Source organism: Syzygium oleosum, unplaced genomic scaffold (assembly GCF_021117445.2).
Source record: "Syzygium oleosum isolate NSW1041296 unplaced genomic scaffold, Sole_v2.1 Sole_v2.03, whole genome shotgun sequence".
Classification (NCBI taxonomy): Eukaryota; Viridiplantae; Streptophyta; class Magnoliopsida; order Myrtales; family Myrtaceae; genus Syzygium; species Syzygium oleosum.
The window spans coordinates 10,609,533-10,633,368 of NW_026607487.1; the positions used below are offsets into that span (position 1 = coordinate 10,609,533).

Here is a 23,836-nt window from a genome sequence, read left to right on the forward strand (position 1 = left end):
GAAACGGAGTGTTCTCTGTTCGTTCGTCTACATCAAGAGCTCGTGGTGTGGCTGCGTTCTTGGGAGTCCACACACTTGGAGTCCGCACACTGGCGGCTTCAACGAGGAGAAGGGAATATTACAGAAACCCTTGTGGGCCTTTATTTTGTCTTGCAATTATAGTGCCCATCTTTTTTTTTTTTTACGTTGGGCATGATAACTATTATGTTGCTCTATTATTAGTCCAATCTGCTGTAACAATGGTGAGTCCAACTCTTGAATTTCATTATGCGGTCAAACTTGGATATTTATCCTATTAAATCGGATTTCGTAAACGGTTCAAACTCGAGACATAATTTAACATCCTAGATCAAATAAGGTTTGAGTCAAAGCAAGGTTTATTTTTTTTATATATATATTTTTGGTCTGAAAATTAGGTTTGTTGGCTCAAATATAGATATCATCCATTGACCATAAAGACTTTGAGGAGTTTGTGTCACAACCACACTTCCAGTTCCATTCACTCACTCACGGGACACTTTCTAGAGTAACCCGTCCCTTGCACTTCATTTTGGATCGGGATTAATAATAATTCCACCTGTACATATTGGAGTACGAGAGGCCAGCCCAAAAGAGCCAATAAAATAGTCCATTCTATTTTGCGAGTATCGCTACGTGGCTTAGTTCCGATGATTCTCTTAGGAATATGAGGTAATAATGGAGCAAATCTGTCAAACGGTTCTCGACGAGAGCAGGAATGCTCTTTTATCATGTATGTGGATCATTTGGTCAATTTACGACGATTTGTATCGAAATTACGGAAAAAAAAAACGCAAAGAGTTATAATTTTCGTTATGATGCGAGAATCTATTTCTCGAAGACCATAGAACTGCTCATGTATTATGAGAAGAAATTCGATAAACCCTCCGACGCAAAAGTTATTCTTCCCATGAAATCTCCAACATTGTACAGTAGAAGTAGACGACCGTGCGTCGTTCAAGTTTCACACACAAACATAAATAGAAGCTTCCAAATTCACTTGCCACACAACAAGATGAGAAAAAACTTCGGTAATTTCTGTCTCTATCTGTTGTCTGGCTACCCTTCACTACGGTTACTCTGCCACGCACACTGAGGGCAAGCATATGATGAAGAATATCGTCCTCCTTTGTACTGGCATCTCGGACAATGAGCTGGTAAGCCCATCGGGATGAAGATTGGCGGATGCGCGGGAGGAGGAGGCGGCTTCGGTTGCTTACCGTCATCTTTCTTCTCCTCTTTTTTGGGAGCTGGAGCTGGAGCTGGAGGAGCTGGCTTTGCCACGGCGGCTTTTTTCCAGATTTTCTTCTCTTGCATCCCAATGCAGTAGAAAATGAAACCGCCGAGTATGACGACAACAATGACTATGCCAACAATAACCCACGTCGGAGTTTTATTGTCGTCGGATGATACAGAATTTGGATTGGACGATACAGAATTCAGATCGATCCACGCTGACGGAGGAGGAAAGTACCGGAAATCCGGATGAGTTTGTGGATAGTTACTGTTCTCCATAAAAAAAAAACTGTGGAGGTAATTCAATGCAAGCGTCGAGCGGTGAGTTTACAGATATATTCTAAAGCAGGTGAGATCGAGATGATTTGACACGGAATCCGGCGAGATATAATATGATCCGAAGTAGGTGGTTGCACATACCTTCACAAGAAGAACCGAGCAAACCAGTGAACGATGTTGTTGCTCCTATTTTTTACGCGACCTGCAAAGAAGTGAGAATTTTCATTAGGTAGCATCTAGTTATAATGGCTCTCTATCTAATCCCCCATATGGGTGGGTGTGTGTTTTAATTTAATGCGTCTCCTGCTTTACTGTGAGGGTGTGCGTACGATGTAATAATTGAAGAAGATAGGACAAAGAGTAGGGAATATCATTCACCTACCAAACGGTGCGACGATTTTTCATTGAATTCGAGGGTAATTTCATTTTGCGAAAAATGAGTAATTTAAAAAATATTTTTCGAAAAATAATCGCTTGTATTGTTTATAAAAATAAATTAATAAAAAAAATTTTCAGCGCCCATGAAAATAGTTAGGCATGAATTGTTATCGATACTAATTTTTCTAAACGATATGAGCAATCATTTTTCGAAAAATATTCTTCAAATTACTCATTTTTCTCGAAACGAACGCACATCCTAAGTATTTATACATGCTCATAATCATCTTTCTTCATGTAGCCTATGGTAGGAATAGGCGTTCTACTCAAATTGTAATGTGATGGTATATTCCAACTTTAGTGCATGCAAGATTGAATAGCATATTCATAGAGAAAATTTAACTGAGGAGAAAAATTTTGGAGATGTTGTGGCAGCGAATCTTTGCCCTTTGACACGTAGACCATGGAGAAAATAATTTGTTGAAGTGAAGGGTAGATGGGGATAGTGAAATGGAAGTTCGGCGTTTGGCAGTAGGTATATATTTAAATATTGTGAAACGATTGATGTCTAATCGACTCATTATCCAAAAACATTATACCTTTAAAGTGTCTTTAGTGTGGGTTTTAGACGTAGATTCAGGAAAAACGATCAAAAAAAGTAGCAAACCTCTTGCACATACTCAAATTGCTGTATTTAGGTCTCCATATCTTTTAAGTAATTTTCGATAGTATATATCTTCAAGATAGCGTGTTTGGATTGTGGATGCGTATGAATTTCCCCAAAACTGCAAGACGGAGCTGGTTCCTTTTAGCGATTTCCACATCGCACTGGACAAATCACTTGGGAAACTCGAAAGCCATCCTAAGCAAGTCCTAAAGTTCTAAGGCTACTGAGTATTAAGGGCGGTGAAAAGATAGAAAATTTCCGCATCATGTCATTCAAACGATCAGTTCGTTCTTAAGTTTCGGTATGCTGGTTCAACCGTGCACAATAACTAATGTATGTTTTCCGTTATTATTGTTATCTCTTTTGATAAGTTACGCATCTTTTCTGTTGAGGCCCCTTACTTGCTGCTTATTTTCGGCGATTCTCCATTCTGAATTTGTTTTGCATCGTGCCTTCCAATATGAAACTTACCTCTTGCTCTGCCAAAACATGAGGTCCGTCAACCATGGCTGAATTTGCAGATGTAAACATTGGTCCCGTTTGGTATTGGAAGGGTCCAGAAAATCTGCAGATTTGCAAAGTACAATTCTCATATACATGTAAGAAGGAACATTGGAATATTCCCAAAAGTGTGTCATCGAGATCGCATGCTTTGAGGAAAGAGCAAGAAGAACCATAAATTGTTCATTTGATTCTACCTAATTCAGATGGGATGCTGACCGCTTTTAGGGAACGTCATACATGAAACATGATAAACAAAATTCATAAACTAGCGAATTGTAGTTACTTTTTGAGATAGGGAAAACACAAAACGGAAAGATTGTGTTAGCTTCCAAAGAATTGACGATTGTTCAGATACCACAGAAAGAAAAGGCATCTTTCATCTAGACGATGTCAAGAACCGCATTCCTTCCTCAAGATGAAGTCGACAGCGTCCTCAACAGTATCCACAACCTGCATAGGTAAACATAAAAGAGTTCAACTAGGAAGAGCGATTTTCGAATTCATTTTTAACCTTGAAAATTTTACAGAGAAGACAAACTCCCAGCAAAAGTGGATTTCGATTATGCATGGTTTTGAAAGACCGACATTTTGCTAGGCTAAAGAGGGAAAAGGTTCGTTCAATCATGTTTCACCCAACCAAAGTTAAAAACTATAGATCACCCAGAGCATAGCAAATCAAGGTATATAAGTATGGGAGGATTATCCACGCTGACACCTCAAAAACTTAAGGCCATGTCTGGCTCATGGCCATGGAATCATGAAAAGGAATTCCAATCGAAGCAATCAAATTCCTAGGAGTGGGGTCTTTCTTTCTTTATTGTTTGGTTTAAATTGTCAACGAAGAGAGAAACGTCCAGTGTGAGTTGCAAAATGAGGTTAAAACATGTAAGAAATGGAATCCATCTCCAATCAACATATACAAAGCGGATAGCGAAAAACTAGGATAGAAACAGAATGAAGAGCCACATAAGATCCCTCAACAATTTCCCGATTATTGTTCTCTAAATGATTTTACAGTCCACAACAAACCCATTATATACAACTCATCAAAATCTCGCAAGTCAAGCATTTCACACAAAATCCGCATCGATGAAGACAAAGCTGATGGATTTTCTTTGTGAAGATGGGCTGCCCATGATGGGCTAACCCAGCCCATGAAAGAAAGTAACTGCACTTGGCAGTTATTGTCTAGAAACAAAAGTGAGAACACACGTAAGAGTGTGTGTGAGTTGCATTTTCATCATCAGAAAACTCATTCTCACTAAAGGACAAAGAAGAAGGAACTTTGTTCAACAATCTAAGGATTGTTCTCTCTCTCGAGGCTGCGATAAGTGCATTTAATCCGTGGAAAATAAGGTACGTCCCTATTGGTGATGTACTTTAACGATCGGTGATTCAAGTTTATACTGGGTATGTTTTTTGTATACGATTTTTGGGCGATACTCGTTAGTTCGAGTTTTATGTCGTTTAGGAATTTGTTTCCGGTATTATGTTTAGGAATCTGTTTCCATCATTGGTATCAAAGCATGTGTTCTTGTTTCCTGATCGTTGCTAGTGTGCATAACACGGAATATTGGCCGGAATTCGTGAAACGGCGCCGACGAACGCTCGGGTACGAAAACCGACACCGACCGTACTGTTCGGGATCGTTTCTCGAAATTCCGTGCGATAAATTTTATTTTTGAAGGCATAGGGTCGTAGTGCTCGTCAATACGAGCAAAATGACGGGTGGCACACCGCCGGGGGAAGTCGGACGCGCCTCCAAGCGCCGCCGCAAGCAGCGGCTACGCCGGCACGTGCGTCGCACGTGCGCAGCGGTTACCACCGCGCACGTGCGCCGCACGCGCCATGCGTGCGCGTATCGGCGTGGCTGACGTCACGCTGACGTCAGCCATGCGGTTGCCCAATCGGATTTTTCAGACCCGACCCGACCCGAATCCGACTTGACCCGATAGTCCACCCGACCCGTAGACTTGACCCGTTGACCATTGACCGGCGTTGACCACCGTTGACCGGCGTTTGACCGGCGTTGACCGGCGTAAAACAAAAAAAAACAAAAAACAAAAAAAAATTTGCAGAAGGGGTAGAATGTGTTTCTTGAAATGTTGTACCTTAGATTATGAGTAATCCTTTCATTTTTTCTGCATTTGTTGCAGGAATAATGGTACGAAGATATCGAACCCCTATTATCCCTAGAACGGCGACTCAAAAGAAGAAGCTTGAGAAACTAAGAATCAAGCTGGCTCTTTACCGGTGGGATGCTGATGATGACATGATGACACACATCATCAAGATCAACCAAATGATACAAGATATCATTTGGAACGGTTTCGTAATGCCTGGGTATGTGATGGTCGGAGCCCTCAAATGCACCATTCCTGATGAGTTGGGAAGAATGATTGATGGGGTTAGGGATACCTTAGAAGGTCCGAGCTATAAGATGATTGTAGAGCAATTCATGATAGAGTACATACGGGTTGGGGCAAGATGGATGTCAACCCTTGCATTGAATAGGACTCGGCGCAATACGTTGCCCGAATCTAGGGGTTTTCCGGGTGCCTCCATTTGGATGCCAAAGAAAATAGAATTTCCTGAGGATTTTCATGAGTCATTTCCGGTTTATAGAAACCATATCACCACCTGATTGTGTTTATCTATTTTTCGTAAGCTCTTATGGATATGTTCAATATAGGTTGGTGTTAAATATCTTGGGTGGATAGTTCCTTTTATGTTGGTGTTTATATTTATTTCCTTTGATGGATTCATTCCTTATGTACATAGTGTTAGGTAAATGAATGTTGATGGATATTCATGTTGTGAATGGTTTATAGTACTATTCTGTTTTAATATTTATCTTATTAGTATCATATGGAGTTAAGTGGGAGTTCTAAAAGTTTTAGTAACTTTAAAGAACGTAATTTTACCTTAATGATTACATTAACGGTAATTTCACATTAGGTTTTTTATGATGATTGGGAACATAGTGAACTTTCGAATCTAAAGCCTATGTGAAATTATTCATTAATATAATCAGTTTGTGTGAAATTGATGCATAAATAAGTGGCATTAATAATTCGTGCGTATATGTCTGAAATGTTCAGATACCATGGCTTCAGCATCAAAGAATATAGTTGCTGAACTGAACAAAGGAGAAAAGCTTAACGGTGATAATTATGAAATTTGACATATGAAAATCCAATATGTGCTGGAAGAGCAAGAGGCTCTTGAAGCTCTTAACCTGGTTATGGTAGAGCCTGAAGACGGAAACACTGCACAACATAAGAGAGATAAGGATGCATTTGCTGTATGGAAAAGGAAGAACTCCCTTGTTCGCATCACGTTGCTGAGTAGCACGGAAAATGATGTCATGCGAGAGTTTAGGCGTTTTGAAAATGCTAAGGAGATGTGGGAAGCATTGGCAGCAAGGTTTGGTCATACATCTGTAACAAAGCTTAGACAGCTCACTATAAGATTTGACTCATATAAGAAGCCACATGGTCAGTCCATGAAACAACATTTAAGGAAAATGTCAAACATGATTAATGAGCTAAAGGATGCTGGCCATGTTCTGACTGATGAGCAGCAAATGCAAGCAGTGATTCGTTCTTTGCCTCAAAGTTGGGAGCATATGAAGTTGCACCTAACTCACAATGAGAACATCAAAACCTTTGAAGATGCAGTGCGCCACTTAGAGCTAGAGAAGGACCGCCTCCTGGCGGATAAGCCGGTAATTGAAATTTACTATGCAGGTTCTAGCTCACAAGGGCCTTCGAGCTCTAAGCGCAAGCGTCCTGATTCGTTCAGAAGGTGGAGAGGTAAGAGAGCGAGTTCTTCGGGGAAGAAACCAAGAGATGAATAACACCAAAGAGGAAAGCATCCTCATGAGAAAAAGATGTCAAGAGTGAAGTGCTACAACTGTAGCAAGAAAGGCCACTTTGCTCGCGATTGTGGTGAGCCAAAGAAGGTTAACTCATCTTGTATTATTGAGAACTTTGTTTATGTATCAAGTTCTATATTTCTAACTGAATCAAATCCTTTGTGGACTGTAGATTCGGGAGCAACAGACCATGTAGCGAAGGATAGAGAAGCCTTCGTAGAATTCCGACGAGTTCCAACGGGAACTAAATGGATTTATGTAGGGAACAACTCCAGAGCTGAGGTTAAAGGAATTGGCACCTGCCAGTTAATTATGCGTGGTGGACGCACTTTGTTCCTACATGATGTATTATATGCTTCGGAAATTCGTCGGAACTTAGTGTCTGTTTTAGTGTTGATTCGACTTGGTTTTAATTTGAACTTCCGTAACAATGGTGTAGACTTGTATTTAGGTACGAGTTATTATGGTTGTGGTTATTTTCTAGATGGTTTTATTGTACTGGATGTTGATTCTGTAAATGTCAATTTTGTTATTCCCACTTCACGTCTTCTACTTCATGTGATAATGATGTGAACGTATGGCATGCTAGGCTTGGCCATATAGGCCAACAACGAATGAATAGATTAGCCAAAGAAGGCTTAATGGGCAATATTGAAAAAGTCGATTTGCCCACTTGTGAACACTGCCTAGCTGGGAAAACAACAAGGAAACCATTTGGAAAAGGAACAAGAGCTGAATTTCCTTTGCAGTTAATCCATTCTGACATTTGTGGTCCAATGAATGTGAGGGCTAGACATGGGGCTATTTATTTTATCACATTTATTGATGCTTATACTCGATTCAGATATGTCTATTTGATTTCTCATAAATCTGAGGCTTTTAGTTGCTTCAAGATATTTATGAACTTGGTGGAAAATCAATTAGATAAGAAAATAAAAGCATTGAGATCCGATCGAGGTCGAGAATATCTATCTGATGAGTTCAGAAATTTGTGTGATGAAAAGGGAATAGAAAGACAATTGTCTATTCCCTATACTCCTCAACAAAATGGTGTTGCGGAAAGGAGAAACAGAACCCTACTAGAAATGGTTAGGTCCATGATGGCGCAGGCTAACTTACCTATCACCTTTTGGGGTGACGCTTTATTAACTGCTGCCTACATACTTAACCGTGTGCCTTCTAAATCAGTTATTTTCACTCCGTATGAGTTATGGACAAGTAGAAAACTCGTTTTGAGTTTTCTGAAACCTTGGGGTTGTGCCGCTTATACACATGAATCTTCTCATAAGTATGGGAAATTAGGTCCTAGAGGTAAGAAGAGTATCTTCATAAGGTATTCGGAAACCTCAAAAGGATATGTATTTATAGGTGAGCAAGAAAGTGGAAGTATAACTGAATTTGAATCACGAGATGTCACATTCTTAGAGAATGAGTTTCCTAAGAAGGGCGAAATAGGTGAGAACTACTCACTATTTGAAACCTTGGATCCTGATAGTGAAATCGATAAAGTTCGTCCAAGTGGAAGCAATGTGAGAAGTGAGGAATTGAATTCGACTCAATCTCAATTGTAACCTTTTGATGAGACGATTCCGTCATTATCTAATCCAAGTGGGAGCATAATAGAGAATGATATACCACGTGTACAATCTCCCATACAGCGAACAAGTCGCAAAAGTATTCCCCGACGACGTTTTGACATTGAAGGGGAAACTTTCATGATCGCTCCACAAAATGAAGACGAGCCAAGGAATGTAAATGAGGCTCTAAATTGCCCTAACAAAGAAAAATGGATGATTGCAATGAAAGAAGAAATGGAGTCAATGAAGTCAAACCATGTTTGGGAACTGGTTGATCTTCCAGAAGGACGCAAAGCTATTGGGAATAAATGGGTTCTCAAAATAAAACGCAAATCCGATGGCTCAATAGAAAGATATAAGGCTCGCCTAGTGGCGAAAGGGTATAATCAACAGGAAGGAATTGATTATGAAGAAACTTTCTCTCCTGTAGTGAGATTTACCTCAATTCGCCTTATTCTGGCAATAGTGACAAGCATGGATCTTGAATTACATCAAATGGATGTAAAGACTGCTTTTCTAAATGGAGAATTAGAAGAAGAAATTTACATGGAGCAGCCAGTTGGCTTCGTTGTGAAAGGCCAAGAACAAAAAGTATGTCGACTTCTAAGATCGATATATGGCCTTAAGCAGTCTTCGAGACAATGGTATATACGTTTTCATAATGCCATAGTGGCGTTTGATTTTACAATGATTGATGAAGATCATTGCGTGTATATCAAAAGATCTAAAAATCAATTTGTGATTTTATCATTATATGTTGATGATATACTGATTGCCGGAAGCAATATGGAGTTGGTTAATACTATTAAGAGTTGGTTATCATCCAATTTTGAGATGAAAGATATGGGTGAGGCTGCATATATTCTTGGAGTTAAGATTTCAAGAGATCATTCCAAGAGATTATTGTCTCTTTCGCAAGAGACTTATATAAATAAAGTTCTTGAACGATTTTGTATGCAAGACTGTAAACCCATGAATACTCCTATTGCAAAAGGTGAAGGATTGAGCCATAAGTTGTGTCTTAAGACTCCACAAGAGAAGGAACAAATGAAACGTGTTCCTTATGCTAGTGCTATTGGAAGTTTAATGTACGCTATGATGTGTACAAGACCTGACATATGTTTTGCAGTTGGGATGGTAAGTAGGTACCAATCCAATCCAGATCAAGCACATTGGAAAGCCGTAAAAAGAATCATGAGGTATCTAAAGGGTACTGCTAATTATTCACTGAGTTATCAAGGCAAGGATCTGCGACTTGAAGGCTACTCAGATGCTGATTGGGGAGGAGATTTAGATGAAAGGAAATCTAACTCTGGTTTTGTTTACTTACTGAATAATGGCGCCATATCTTGGAGCAATAAGAAACAAACATGTATAGCATTGTCCACGATGGAAGCTGAGTTCGTGGCGTTGTCAGGAGCAGTACAAGAAGGTGTTTGGCTTAAGAGATTTTTGGATCATTTAGGTGTTGCTAAGAATGCTGAAAACTCATTGTTAGTCAATAGTGATAGTCAAGCAGCGATAGCATACACCAAGGATCCGAAATATCATGGCAAGACCAAACATATAGATACCAAGTATAACTTTGTCAAGGATATGGTTGCACGAAAAGATGTGAACTTGCAATACATATCTACGCATAGAATGATAGCAGATCCTATGACGAACCCAATTCCAAGAGATGTTTTCTATGGTCATGTAAAATCTCTGGGACTGCGTAGAAAGTGATGTACTGAATATTGTATTTTTCCCTGAGTGTTAACATTTAATGAAATTGCTCTCTCATTATTAATGCCTATGAATTTATTTAATATTTATGCATCTTAATGCTTAGTGCATTATATCGAGAAAGTATGTCTGACAGATGAGATTAGCCCACTTACACGGGTAATCGCCTCTATTTACTGTGCGATAAATAGAGATGAGACAATTTTTAGGCTTATTATCTAGGTGATAATCGAGAGCTCAAGCTTAAAATAAAAATGTTGCCTTAGCTAAGTGCCAAGATGAGGACATAACATTTACTATGTCCGAAAGTAAAATAACCCACATATTTTACTTTATCTGTCTTTGATGCCAGATGTGAGTTCTAATGGATTCTTTAGAGGAGTAGATACGTGAACTCAAGTTTAGACATTAGGTATGTCTGAACTATCATCTGTACGGTATTGAATGTAAAGACATACGCTCCACGGGAAAGGAGTTAATACCGTAATACGTATTTCATACTACGTATGCATAAGACGACCGATAAGAGTGGCAAAAGTTTTTGATCTCAACTTTATACCGTGTGAAACTCTTGAGAATATGAGTTCCTCATTTAGTGCCCTCACGACTCTAACTTATTCTCAAAATTTCTATTCAGTGTTCGCTATCTTAGGATGTTGCCAATGGTTATGAATGATTCGATCTAATGGGGCATTTCTAGAAAAGCGAGCTGGACTGAAATAGAGAGATTGAAGGAAAGAGGAAGATCAATTTATTATGATGTCACATTTTATGTTTGTATTCACAGGTCGACCAATTATGATTTTAAGTAAATCATAGTTGTGAATACAATATACGAGATACTAAAAGAGATAAAAGGGGATATAAATATGACTGATTGATCTAGGGGACTGCATACTATATCTACTCAGAAAACGTTGTACCCAATTTTGAGCTGCTATGTATTCCTAACAGATGCATCGCAACGAGCTCTCGAAGTATGCTGGTCGCACGGATTATTTGCTAGTATAAATATTGCAAAGAAGAGAGAGTTAATGTTTAGCCCACCATATGCGAGTGGGAGATGATGGATTTTCTTTGTGAAGATGGGCCGCCCATGATGGGCTAACCCAAACCCATGAAAGAAATGCTTGCACTTGGCAGTTATTGTCTAGAAACAAAAGTGAGAACACACGTAAGAGTGTGTGTGGGTTGCATTTTCATCATCAGAAAACTCATTCTCACTAAAGGACAAAGAAGAAGGAACTTTGTTCAACAATCTAAGGATTGTTCTCTCTCTCGAGGCTGCGATAAGTGCATTTAATCCGTGGAAAACAAGGTACGTCCCTATTGGTGATGTACTTTAACGATCGGTGATTCAAGTTTATACTGGGTACGTTTTTTGTATACGATTTTTTGGGCGATACTCGTTAGTTCGAGTTTTATGTCGTTTAGGAATTTGTTTCCGGTATTATGTTTAGGAATCTGTTTCCATCAGAAGCCATTCCCATCTACCTTCAAACTACTTCATAGCAGTTACCTCAAGCCATCGTGATATTCTCATCCTCATCGTGTTTTGAGTCAAAGACCCAATCACAATAACAAATGGAGTGACAGCAACTCGGCCGAGTTTGTAAATGGAACTGTGTTCCCACCCAAGCCTATGTGATGCTCATAGCTCACGTCTTCATAAAGAATCCAACCAGGTTTCACAATGGCGAGAGAGAGAAATGATTTCACCTAGTAGAGGAATGTGAGGGCTATGGAATCAAGATGCAGGCGAAACTCACATAGGAAGGATTTGAAGATGATGAATGGAGAGAGAGAGAGAGAGTTCTGGTTTGTAGGATTGAAGATGATGAAGCTCAGACAAATAAGTGGGTTGGGTTAATGAATGTTTTTCTTTTCTAGGAATCCCAGTACCAGCTCTACTTTAGCAATCCAATTCTGAATTTTTAGAAGAATCCGTTACCTAGGGACTTTGATTCTGCGATCATAAATCCACCAAAGATGAGTTGCAATGAGATTCCATTTTCTGTTTTTTTTACTCCAAGGTGAACCAAACAAGGCCTAAGTGATTACACAATCTACTTACTTCTTAATGTTTTCCCGGTGGAATCAAAAATCTGCAGTCTCAACAAGACTTTCCGCTAGGATCACAGGTATAAAATCTCTAAACCAAAGAAGTGAACATGCTGGAATGCACATGATCCGCTCACTTAGAAACCTACCATCAACTCACCCCAACATACATATGAGGAGAGATAAGAGAGAGAGATAGTGAGATGTCTGAATTTTGTTAAAAGTACAAATACCTACCAAGTCCGCAGGGAACTCTGAATGATTATCTTTTCCCTTGAATACCCCAGTCCTTGTTAGTATAGAAAACCAAGGATCTCCTGCCTGAAGGAGTTGTTAGCAGTATTGGTGATTATGTTCGGAAATAAAATTACTGATATGATAAAATATGTTTCTCGTTATAAAATACACCTCTCGTGCGCCTCTAATGTCGATTTTTGGATTATCTCCTATCATGTACAGGGTTTTGAAATAACGAATGCCAGAGTTTGTAGTATTCTCCACATCTAGGTTGCTTAAATAAGATGGCATAAGATTCCTTAAAACGGTCTCAGCATTTCAGTAGACAAATGGATTTGGCTTCCCATATGAAGTAAATGCCAGCGGAATGGCATTTTTTCTGCAGAACAGAGAGAAGTAAACAATGTGCAACATAAGATTGAAGATCAATGCATGTTGCTATCCTGCATTGAGTCAAATTAGGCCTACACAAGGATCTATGGGCCATTCTTTAATGTTTTGTCGAGAATATTTAGATCAAATTCCACGCAGAACTAAACATTGAGAAGCTGAAACCTCACTATCTTACCTATTATAGATTGCTTCTAATGCAATCCTGAAAGCTCCCATACCCAGACGGACGTTCAGCAGGAAAAGTAGCCTGCCTTTACACTTTGTCAGCTAGTCATCAGCCCGTCTTTAGTTCCACTAAGGCTTCAAAAACTCAAGATTGCAGCTGGCACAACAAACGGCATAGCTTACCTGGTATTCTAGGTCATCATTTGCAAAAAACAGGTGAGGTTGCTTTCCAGTCCCCCTTCCAGGAAGCCCTCCAGTTCTCAACAAGTCACAGAGCACCTAAACCCAAACTTAATTATCGCAGAATTATTTAAATGTACACAGACAGACAGATAGATGATAACACTCCATTTGATCACTTCTTTCAAACTATATTTCAGCACCCACTAGACTTCTAAAAAGATGATGACTAAAGTAGCAGAGTAGTTACTGAACAAACAAACAAAGCCTAGCGCCTTTTGATAATCAGTTCAAAGATTTAGAACTCGCGTGACTAAAAGCCCAGTATGAACTCAACAGCAAATTAGATAATCTAAGAAAGGACAAGATCTTTAGAGTGGTCACAACCTGAATGTCTCTGCTCCGGTCAACAGAATCACTGACTATGAATGCTGCCTTAACTCTCTGTGTTTGCACGGCAATTTTTCTCTTCGCCATCTCATTAGAAGTGCTATTCTGGTCAACGTCTGGCTTAGTTGTCCATTTCTTGTACAGTGCCAGTGGATCAATGGCATCAAAGTAGCTAGTGTACTCATCAATTGACAGAACATTTCTGTATAGAAAAGACATAAGCAGAAAAGGGTCAACCGGAGAAAAGAAATAAGAGAATCAAGCTATTGGAGTTCTCGTTTCGGGTGAAACAGTATTGAACACAGACAGCTAAGATGATATATGGAGAAGACTTGTCTGTGATTACTGGAGTCCCTGAGAACTTGAGCGATTTTATTAACTTTGCTTGGGCCTATATATCACCTAGACATTAAAGTTATATCCTTCATTATCAATTTTGTTAAATACATATCTTGATCCTTATTGCCTCTCTCTCTCTTTCCCCCCTCCCCCCACACCACACAGCTGCATGCACAAGCAAGTAATTGAGACATGCTGGGTACACTTGTGAACCTAGAGAAGTGGTCAAAATATTTACTTGTATCCATATTCAGACATCACAGCAGCAGGTTCTCCTTTGCCTACAGCAACGACAAGTTCGTTCTCAAATCTGTGCAAAAACCTCAATTAGGAAACAGATTAATAAAATAGAAGAACGTTGTTGACACCTAATTTTTCCCTATCTGTTTTAGTTTAATTACATATAAAATTAGGGGTTAATTTTTTACCCCTAAAGATGAATAATTTTCATTTAATCACATGGCATATAGACATTAGGTGCATTAGCATCAATAGGGTTCATTAGACATAGGGAAAATTTCAATTAAGGACCCAAAGTGGAGTCAAATTCTCAAAAGAGGGCCCAAAGTGAACATAGTGTCAAATAAGGGCATGAAGTATCCAATCAGTCTCAAATAAGGATCCGAAGTGCCCAAAAAGTCTTAAATAAGGGCCTGAGTCGCCGGCCGGCCAAAATGCCCGCCGGGCGGCAAGAATGTTACTATTCCGGCACCGGAACAGTAAATTTTATTTATTTATTTTTTCCTTTCTATTTTTCTTTTTCTGTTTTTTTTCTTTTCCTTTTCCTTTTCTTTTTTTTTTCCTTCTCTTCCTCCGCCGGCCATAGCCGGGGCCGGCGGAGGTCGCCGGCCTCAGGCGAGGCCGCCCTCGCCGGCGTCGGGCGAGACCGGCCTCGCCCGACGCCGGCGAGGGCTCGACCTTGCCGGCGTTGGGCAAGGCCGGCCTCACCGTTGCGGGCGAGACCGGCCTCGCCTTACGCCGGTGAGGTCGAGCCCTCGCCAGATCCGGGCGAGGCTCAACCTCGCCGGCGTCGGGCGAGGCCGGCCTTTCTGTTGCAGGCGAGGCCTGTCTTGCCGTTGCAGGCGAGACCGGCCTCGCCCGACGCCGGCGAGGCCGAGCCCTCGCCGGATCCGGCGAGGGCTCGACCTCGCCGGCATCGGCGAGGCACTGTCTCGCCTGCGGCGCAAGACGAGCCTCGCCCGGCTAGCCGGCGAGGTCGAGCCCTTGCTAGGCGGCGAGGCTCGACCTCGCCGTTCTTTGGGCGAGGCCGAGCCCTTGCCAGATCCGGCGAGGGCTCGACCTCGCCGGCGTCGAGTGAGGTCGGCCTTGCCATTGCAGGCGAGACCGGCCTCGTCCGACGCCGGGGAGGTCGAGCCTCGCCAGCGGCCTCGCCCGACGCCGGCGAGGCGGCCTCGCCTCGAGGTGGCGACCTCACGGGCCGGCTATGGCCGCGGAGGAAGAGAAGAAAAAAAAGAAAAGGAAAAGGAAAAGAAAAAAAACAGAAAAGGAAATACATAAAGAAAAAATAATAAAAAAATAAATTTTTTACTGTTCCGGTGCCGGAATAGTAACATTCTCGCCGGCCGGAGGATATTTTGGCTCTACGGCGACCTGTGCCCTTATTTGAGACTTTTTTGACTTCAGTCCTTATTTGAGACCGACGAAGACTTCACGCCCTTATTCGACACTATATTCACTTTAGGTCCTCTTTTGAGAATTTGACCCCACTTGGGGCCCTTAATTGAAATTCGGGCTGATCCAACCGGTTAGAGTGGGCCGGATCAGCCCGGCCCAGTTCTTTTTGCCCTTTTTCTTTTCCTTCCTGCGTGGGCCAGCCCAGTTTTCTTTCCTCTTTGGCCCAGCCCAGCACAATCTTCTCTTCCTTTCTGTCACTCTCGGCGAGGACGGGGACCAGGGACAACGTTACCAGAGAGCAGAACGGCGTCGAGGGGCAGCAGAGGAACTTGCCCAGCAGCAGGGGGGCATCGTCGCGCGTCGAAGTGGGGCCAGAGATCAGGCGGCCAGTGGTCCCAAAAGGGAGTTCCTGATCCGCGATAAAAGGGAGCAAAGAGGAGGAATCAGGGGGAGAACAGAGAGAAGAAGAGAAAAAAGGAGAGAGTTTCAGCAGAGAAAGGGGAGATCGAGAGAAGGTTGAGGCGAACCAGAGAGGTCCGAGCTTCGTCCGCTCGCCAGAGGACCGCCTGAACCGTTGCCGAGCCCCCCCAGCCGTCGTGCCTCTCTCTCTCATCGGCCGCGAACCAGGTGGGTACTAGCTAAGGTCCCCTGTTTTTGCTTCCCCTTCTGCCGCCTCTCGGGTGCCGGGCACACCGAGCCTATTCGGTGGTCGCCCGGCCCCGTCGACCGAGGCAAACATTTTTTTTGACACCCAGTGAGGATGGTATGGATGTTATACGTCGAAAATCAACCGTGAACTTAGTCAAAATCGGATCTGTGACCCCATTTTTTAAACGCCCCCACATGTTCGACGAAATGCCAAAATGGGGGGTCCAAATGATTTTTTGTGGAATCGGTACTTAGAGCTTGGTTTTTCATGCTTGATTATTGCCTATGTGTGCTGAATAGTGACTAATCTCGTGTTTTTCTTTCGATTTTTCGGCACATTTCGTTGTTTCTCAACATCGGCCATGGACGAGCGTGCAAGTTGGAGCCGCTGTTGGAGTCCCACCTTGTTAGTTTCCGATGCCTTATTTTGAGAATGTATGCTTGTTTGTGCGAGTTAAATGTCTATCGGAGGAGCCGAACATGGGATGGTCGGATAGTCAGTTTTGGGGTCGCCGGCGGGGAGTTCCGGTTTTTCTTCAAGTCGCCGGTGTGGTCGCCGGGCCGACGGCTAGCGATGACGGCGTAAGGCTAGCGTCCGCCGTCGGTGCTGTGGTCGGAGCCGACGGTCAGCGGTGGGTGTTCCCGGCGAAACCCCGGCGTGGCCTCGGCGAAGACGTTCTCGGTGAAGAGGGCCATTGAAGAAGAGATAAGTTCTGGGCAGAAGACACGAAGGGGAAGAAGGAGTAAAAAGAAAAAATAGAAAAAGAAACAAAAAAAAAAGGAAAAGAAAAGGAAAAGAGAGAAAATAGAAAATAGAAGAAAAAAATAATTTAAAAATCAAAATTTGAAAACTCGGGCGGGTCGGTAACCCGGGTCGGGCAGTCGGGCGGATCGGGTCAGGGGACCCGGTCGGAATCTTTATTTTATTAATAAAAATTTTCAAAAATTTAAAAATTCAAAAAAAAAATTAAAAATTCCAAAAAAAATTCGAAAATGTTTAAAAATCCCAAAAATAAATTATTAATTAAAAAATATTTAAAAATATTTAAAAAAATTCAGAAAATTCAAAAATATTAAAAAATTCAGAAAAATTTGGAAAATTTCCAAAAAAATCAGAAAATTAGGAAATGTTGAGAAATCAGTTTTGGGCTTAATTTTACTAGATTTTAGGTTAAAAACTCAAAAAATATAAAATAAAAAATGAGAAAAATCCTCTAAAAAATTCTCAAAAATCGGATAAGCCATTAGGGCTTTACCTTAGGGCTTTTGACTGCCTTTTTTTTTATAGTGAAGATGCTAGGTCGCTGGTTGTTTATTTTCTTTATGATTATCTGGTTACGCACTTTTAATATATTGATTGTTGTTTTCTATTTTTAGAACGGTTGGGCGGAATCTTAGCTTTTTCGATAGGCTGCCAGGTACGTTAGTTTGCGACAATTTAAGTTTAGATACCGAAATGGCACTAGTTAGATCGCTAGTATAATCAAGTCCCCGAATTTTAGAATCTCTGATTTCGCGCGTATCGAGACAACACTCCCGCGTCTCGATCAAGGTTTATCCGACCCTTGATCATGGCTAGTGGCGACTCCAATCGAATGCTTAAATTAGACAATTCTCGTCGTGCGAGGTATGAGGCTTGGGAGTGCCTCGGTCATTGGATTAATGAATCATTTGGTTCACCATTCAAACGAACCAATCGTTGTTCATATCCATCGACAAATACCTCTTGGCCTAAACCCGATCTTTGGCGGGGGTAGGTCGCGACAAGCGTATTTGTGAGTAAAAACATGCATTCGCAACGTAAGCATCGGAAAACACGCGAAACACCAAGATCACTTCCACGACATAACACAAGCCCCACAGGTATGTCAGCAAGCGAAAGCGAAAGCTTTACCAAAATCATCGTACAATCTCTGGAGCGCGCGCGGAGAACCGCCGACGGGAGCATGACCAAGGAGAACTACGCCGTCGATGTCGAAGGCAATGCCGAACGAAGGCCTGCGATGAAAACCGACGATCTTTCGATTCGATCACAGACAAAAAGAGAGAACGAAAAATTATTATCGGGAAATCACGAGGCGTCGAAGCGCGACCGAACACAACACACCGATCCGATTGCGAGCTGAGTCGTCGCGAGGATGAGCGCGAGACGAGCAGGGACGGTTGCTCTCGGCGGCGGCGGCCGTGGCTCCGCGAGGCGATTGCGAAAAGCTAGCGCCTCACCCTCCGTTCACAGCGAATCCGCTTCAGGAGATTTGAAAGAGCTCGAACGAACCACTGGGAAATGAAGCTCCCAGAAGGACGGAGCGAGCGAGCTTCGACTGGTCCCAGACTCGATCAACAAGAGAGAGAGGGAGAGAGAGAGAATGGCCCAATTGCTAAGAGTCTTCGTGTTCGATTGTTCAGTTGTCGCGAATTAGGCCCGTTGAAATGATGGGCGGGCCTTCCTTCGGATCCGAGCTCAGCTCTTAAGGCTGGATTTTAGACTTCGTTTGTGTCGCCGAATATGAATAGCTAAAAATGATCACTTATATCACTTCAAATAATATTGATCAATAAAAAAAAATTAATATCGATAATAGTTTATATCTAAACATTTTCTTGGATTTATTCATTTTTCAGGCGATACAAACAATCTTTTTTTGGAAAAATATTTTCAAATCATTTATTTTTCATGAAATAAACGGAGCCTTCGTGAATGCTTTTGGGCTTTTGCTTTCTTCTTTGGTAATTTTCTCTATCTTTTCTATTTCCTTGTGGCGTAATTCGGATAAGTTGCGCAAATACTTCTACAATTTTTAGGCCTCCGACTAATTTAAGGTCGTGTTTTGCCAAAAACCTTGTAAAATCATTAAATTCCAAAGTTTCTCTTTTACTATAATTGATGTGAATAACCAACACATCGAACACCTCCAACGCCGCTACTCCAACATGCGTTTGGCGATTCACGGTCTGAGAAGATAAGATTTTGGCGGAGGGGGCAAGAAAAACAATCGGGTGCGAAAATGAGAAACTACCACATGCTCTACGAAGCACGTGAATCAATAACATCTTGATCATTAATCATGTAGACCTCGCTATGGGCCCACTCGATGAATCGTTGAATTGGGCTCGAATCGTGATTTGTAGACCATGTGATGCCTTTTACGGAAGTGACCTGGGCCTGGCTCGGCTAAGATAAAAATTCACCTCTCTTCTGAGTGTTCTAAAATGTCGGAAAAATGTACTAAGATCCACCTGGACTTAAAGAAACTGCCTGTCTTAGATGGACACATCGAAACTGCTAATCTTGGTCCCTCGCGTTGGTCTAACCTTATCTATCTATATCTCTCTTATGGTCACTCATGTGACTCGTGTCCACATGACATAAAAAACAGCCTGTCGCCAACTAAGCAGAGGGATGGAGTCGAGCGCTTGATGCAGACGAAGTCCATGACTGATATAGTAAGGGAGCTTTGCTTAATGGGAAAGCAATTAATACGGATACATTGTCCAAAAAGTCCTAAACATAATGCATTTTTACCGATCTAGTCATGAATCTTTCAATTTTGTCAATTGGGTTTTGAACCTTTTCGCGCGTTGCCGATTGAGTCCGCCCGGCCAATTTTAACTAGAAATCGCTGACGTGGACACCGATAGTGCCACGAAGGACAGCCGACATTGAATATTTTTCGAAGTTTTTTCTTATTTTGTTCTTCTTTTTTTCTTTTCTTTCTATCTTTTCCTTTTTTTCCTATCAAGTTCGGTGAGGGTTGCCGATCACAAGCGAGGGCCCGGCCGGCGAGGAATGGTAAAAGAACAGCCTGTCGCCTACTAATCAGAACACTGGAATCAAGCGCCTTAAAGCAGAACCGTACTTCTAACGATGAAAACGAACTCCTTGACCGATAGCGAAGGCGCTTTGCTTAATCGGAAAGCAATTAATCCAAGACCAAGGAATAAAAAATAGGAAGCGACATGAGCATCTAGAAGTAGAAACAAGGCACTGACCAAGAGCCTAATATTCAAAGAGGAACGTGGAAAAAAGCAACGTAATAGTGAACCCCATTGTCTGGTCGTTGTCGGCCACCATGATCGTGTCCCTCAGGAATTCTAATCCCCTCTTGGTTTGATTTGCCATCGCATCGTTCTCTCTTTCTCTTTTCCAATCTTGTGGACTCTCACCGGATAAACACGACATCTCCGGCTTATAGGGAATTGTCCCAAAACATGTCATGGAAAGGCAATGGAGTGATGCGATAATGAAGCATTGTGATGGGAGGGGATGTTGCTGCTTTCTCATCCTGTGAATGTCGATTTGGATTTTCAGGGGAAATATCAACGCTGGAAAATTTACTATAATCTCGACTGGCCGAGGAATTGATTATCGAAGACGACAATTTTAAGTTGTAGAGGGAATGAAGAAACAAGAAGAAGAAGGTGATTTGATCTGGTTGGTTAGGTTTGGCTGACTATTGAAGAAAACAAAAGTTGACGAGTGTCAAAGAAGGAAGTAGACAAACATGGCCGTCGTCCTGTATACTTTATTTGAAAATGTAGGACATCGATGGTAAAATTCCAAGTCTAATTTATGTTTGATTTCATTTTCCCTGAAATTTGACCGAAGATGTTTTGTACGGGCGATTATACGTACTCTTTATCCATGTTTAATTTGGTTATTGAATTTTCTTTTGGTTCGACTTAATATAGTTGTATCGTTTGAATCGAACCAATTGGATCCTTCCAGTTAATTAGATCCAACTAGCATTTGAAATGAGAATGTAACTCGATCGCGAAACCACATTTGCTTATGTGGGTATACACATTAGTAGCTACATTGGCAAAATCAATAAAAATGATAACCAGCAAATTGGACGCACAATAATAATCAGTTGGGTTGGTTGATGGCACAATTGGAGCATGTTGAATTCGAGAGAGGTCGGTGATTTCATTTCAATCTTAATTATTTTGTTCAGCACTTGTGCCAAAAAAAGTGAGTTGGACTTATTGGAGGTCCAGTTCCACTTGACGTAGAGGTTCCTTAAGTGGAGCACACCATGGTTTACTAGGAGAAGACGCTGTAGTAGATGAGGTTAAAGTGGTAAAGTGAAAATAATTCTCATAAAAATTTCATAGCGGGAAACGACCATTTTTCCTATCAGGCTCTTACGATGAAATATCTTGGTGAGACATGCCACTAGAATTTGCACTTGTTGGTAATGTGTTGATGGCTAAGACCGTCGCATGAAAAGCTTCTCTGATACTTCACTCTGAAATACCAGAGAAAGTCCCAACTCTTTAACATGTCTGTGCTTTCTAATAACAACTCCCTTTTGAGGTACAGTGTAAGGACACGGTGATTGTTTCTTTACCACAATAGAAAAGCAAGATGTTCACGATGATGTGGAGCGGAATTCACTGCCATTATCACGTGGGGAACTTTAATTGGTAATTGGTAGCGTCGGGTCGTCAGAGTCTAAAAGGACTAAAACTAGCACATTGGCTTTAGACCTCGAAAAAGAAACTCGTGCATAGCGTGAAAAATCATCAACAAAGCCGGATAGTAATGCGAACTTGAAAGCGGAGTTAGTTCGGGAAAATCCCCCATAATCAACACGAACTTAAAGAAGCAAGAACCATAAAGAACCACCTATATTCTTGGTGCTTATCCCACTTTGGCTAAAAACCAGCAATCGTGCCCCGCAAAATACGGCATGATTCAGCCAAACCAAAGGTTTGCTAAGTCAGTAAAAGTTGTCTGAGGAAAGGCCGAAGCAGCCTTTTTGAGCAGTTCATGTCCGTCAATTTCATATTCATTTATTGCGTGCTTCCTCTGGTGACTGAGGAATGTTTCCCCCCCATTAAAATAGCAAAGCTTCGTCACCGTCTTCCATCAAAACTTTGAAATTCTCTGGATCAAGTCGCCGTGATGCAGTTGAAATGGAAATGGTTTTAGATTAATCAGCAAAACCCCAGAAGAACTGGTCAAGTCTCGACCGAAAGAAACAGGGCAAAAAGGAAAGCTGCAAACAGGGCAAAAAATAGATGGCGATCATCAATCAATTGATCATTTGCCCGTCCACTTCGAGGTTCGGAAGTACACGGGGGCGCACGAAACTTAGCCGGGTCCGTCTAATCTGAAGCGATTTCGCTGCCGGTGACAGAAATCGAACCGAAAGCGAAGAACAAGAAAACAGGGGCAAGTCACGGAGAAGAGGAACAGAGCGAGGACGATGCAATCACAGGGTAATCGTAAGTCGAGTACCGCACACTAAATTCACACGAATCCGATTACTGTACAAGGCGGTACTAGTAAGGTACACCGCCGATCCGAGTTATTCTACAGTATACATCCCCCGAACTCCCCCAACCCATGAGACCCAATTCGAATCCAATCCCCAAAATCCGACCCCGGTCCGACGGAAAACAACCAATAAACTAATTAATGAAATACAGACACCGCAGGAGACAGCGAGAAGTTCTCGCGACCCGCGTTCTGATCTTTACCCATCTGTCCATCTACATCGTCAGGTCAACTTGGAGAACCCCACGGAATTCTCTCCGCTACGAGTCGGAACTGTACCCGCTCTGGATCGGGGTTCCGGAGCTCGTGCTCACGAAGCCACCGTCTTCCCTCTGCTCCTCTCTGGCAGAAGGGGCCGGCGACGCGAACGCCCTCGCGGACCGGATGATGCTCCTGAGTATGTTGATCTTGATCTGGCCGCGCTTCGGGGGGAGGCGCTGGGCCGACCGCCTTGGGGGTTCCGGGTTTTGGTTGTCCATTCGCCTCGAAGGATTTTGGACGATGGAAACAGAGGAGCGCGACGCGAGAGAGAGAGAGAGAGAGAGTTTGAGATGACAGAGTTTGAAGAGGACGAGTCCGCAGCAAATGAGTACGTTGGGCTTCGAAGGCGAAGGGGGGCGGTTTATATAGGGTAGGCTACAGTGCAAAAACTTGCTCCTTACGATTGTTGGGGACTGCCTGAGTCGAGCGAGTCCCGAGCGGCCAATAACTCGGAACGGGAATCGGATCAGGTGGTGCCGCGACCACCGTGAGAGTGCGGTTTTTGCCCTATGAGGTGTGAATGCTCCATCGCAAGAAGGAACGAAGCCGTCCTCTGATCTTCGATGCATCGGAGTTATTGGATTGGAGCAAATTTTTTCTTGCTCTTAGAACAGCGAATCCACTACTTGTCTATTTGTTTTTTTTTTCTTTTTTAAAAGAGGTAGAGCCTGAAAATTACGCTATTTCTCTCGTAATAAAATATGATCAGATCTGATCTCCTGACAACAACAAAGGAAGCAAACCTATTGGTGACATATTTAATATATGTTTATCAATCGCATTGTAGGATTGCATAGCTCAATTTGCTAGCCAATCTGCACACATTTCCCTCCCTAAAGTATGACGAAAAGATGCAAATTTCTTACCGGAATAAATTTTTTTTTTTTTTTGGGTCGAACTTAGCGAAACAATTGTTAGAAACGCCACCAAAAACAGCACTCGCACTGCCAACTGCGTCGGGCTTCCTGAACCTTTCCCGG

At 42.1% G+C, this 23,836-nt stretch overlaps 2 pseudogenes; both read right to left on the minus strand.

The window, feature by feature from the left end:
- LOC130134628 (uncharacterized CDP-alcohol phosphatidyltransferase class-I family protein C22A12.08c-like) overlaps window positions 1-18,500 on the minus strand; it is a 90,473-nt pseudogene extending 71,973 nt beyond the window's left edge.
- Window positions 3,151-23,074, minus strand: LOC115662625 (uncharacterized CDP-alcohol phosphatidyltransferase class-I family protein C22A12.08c-like; annotated as a pseudogene).
- Between the last annotated feature and the right edge of the window lie 762 nt (window positions 23,075-23,836).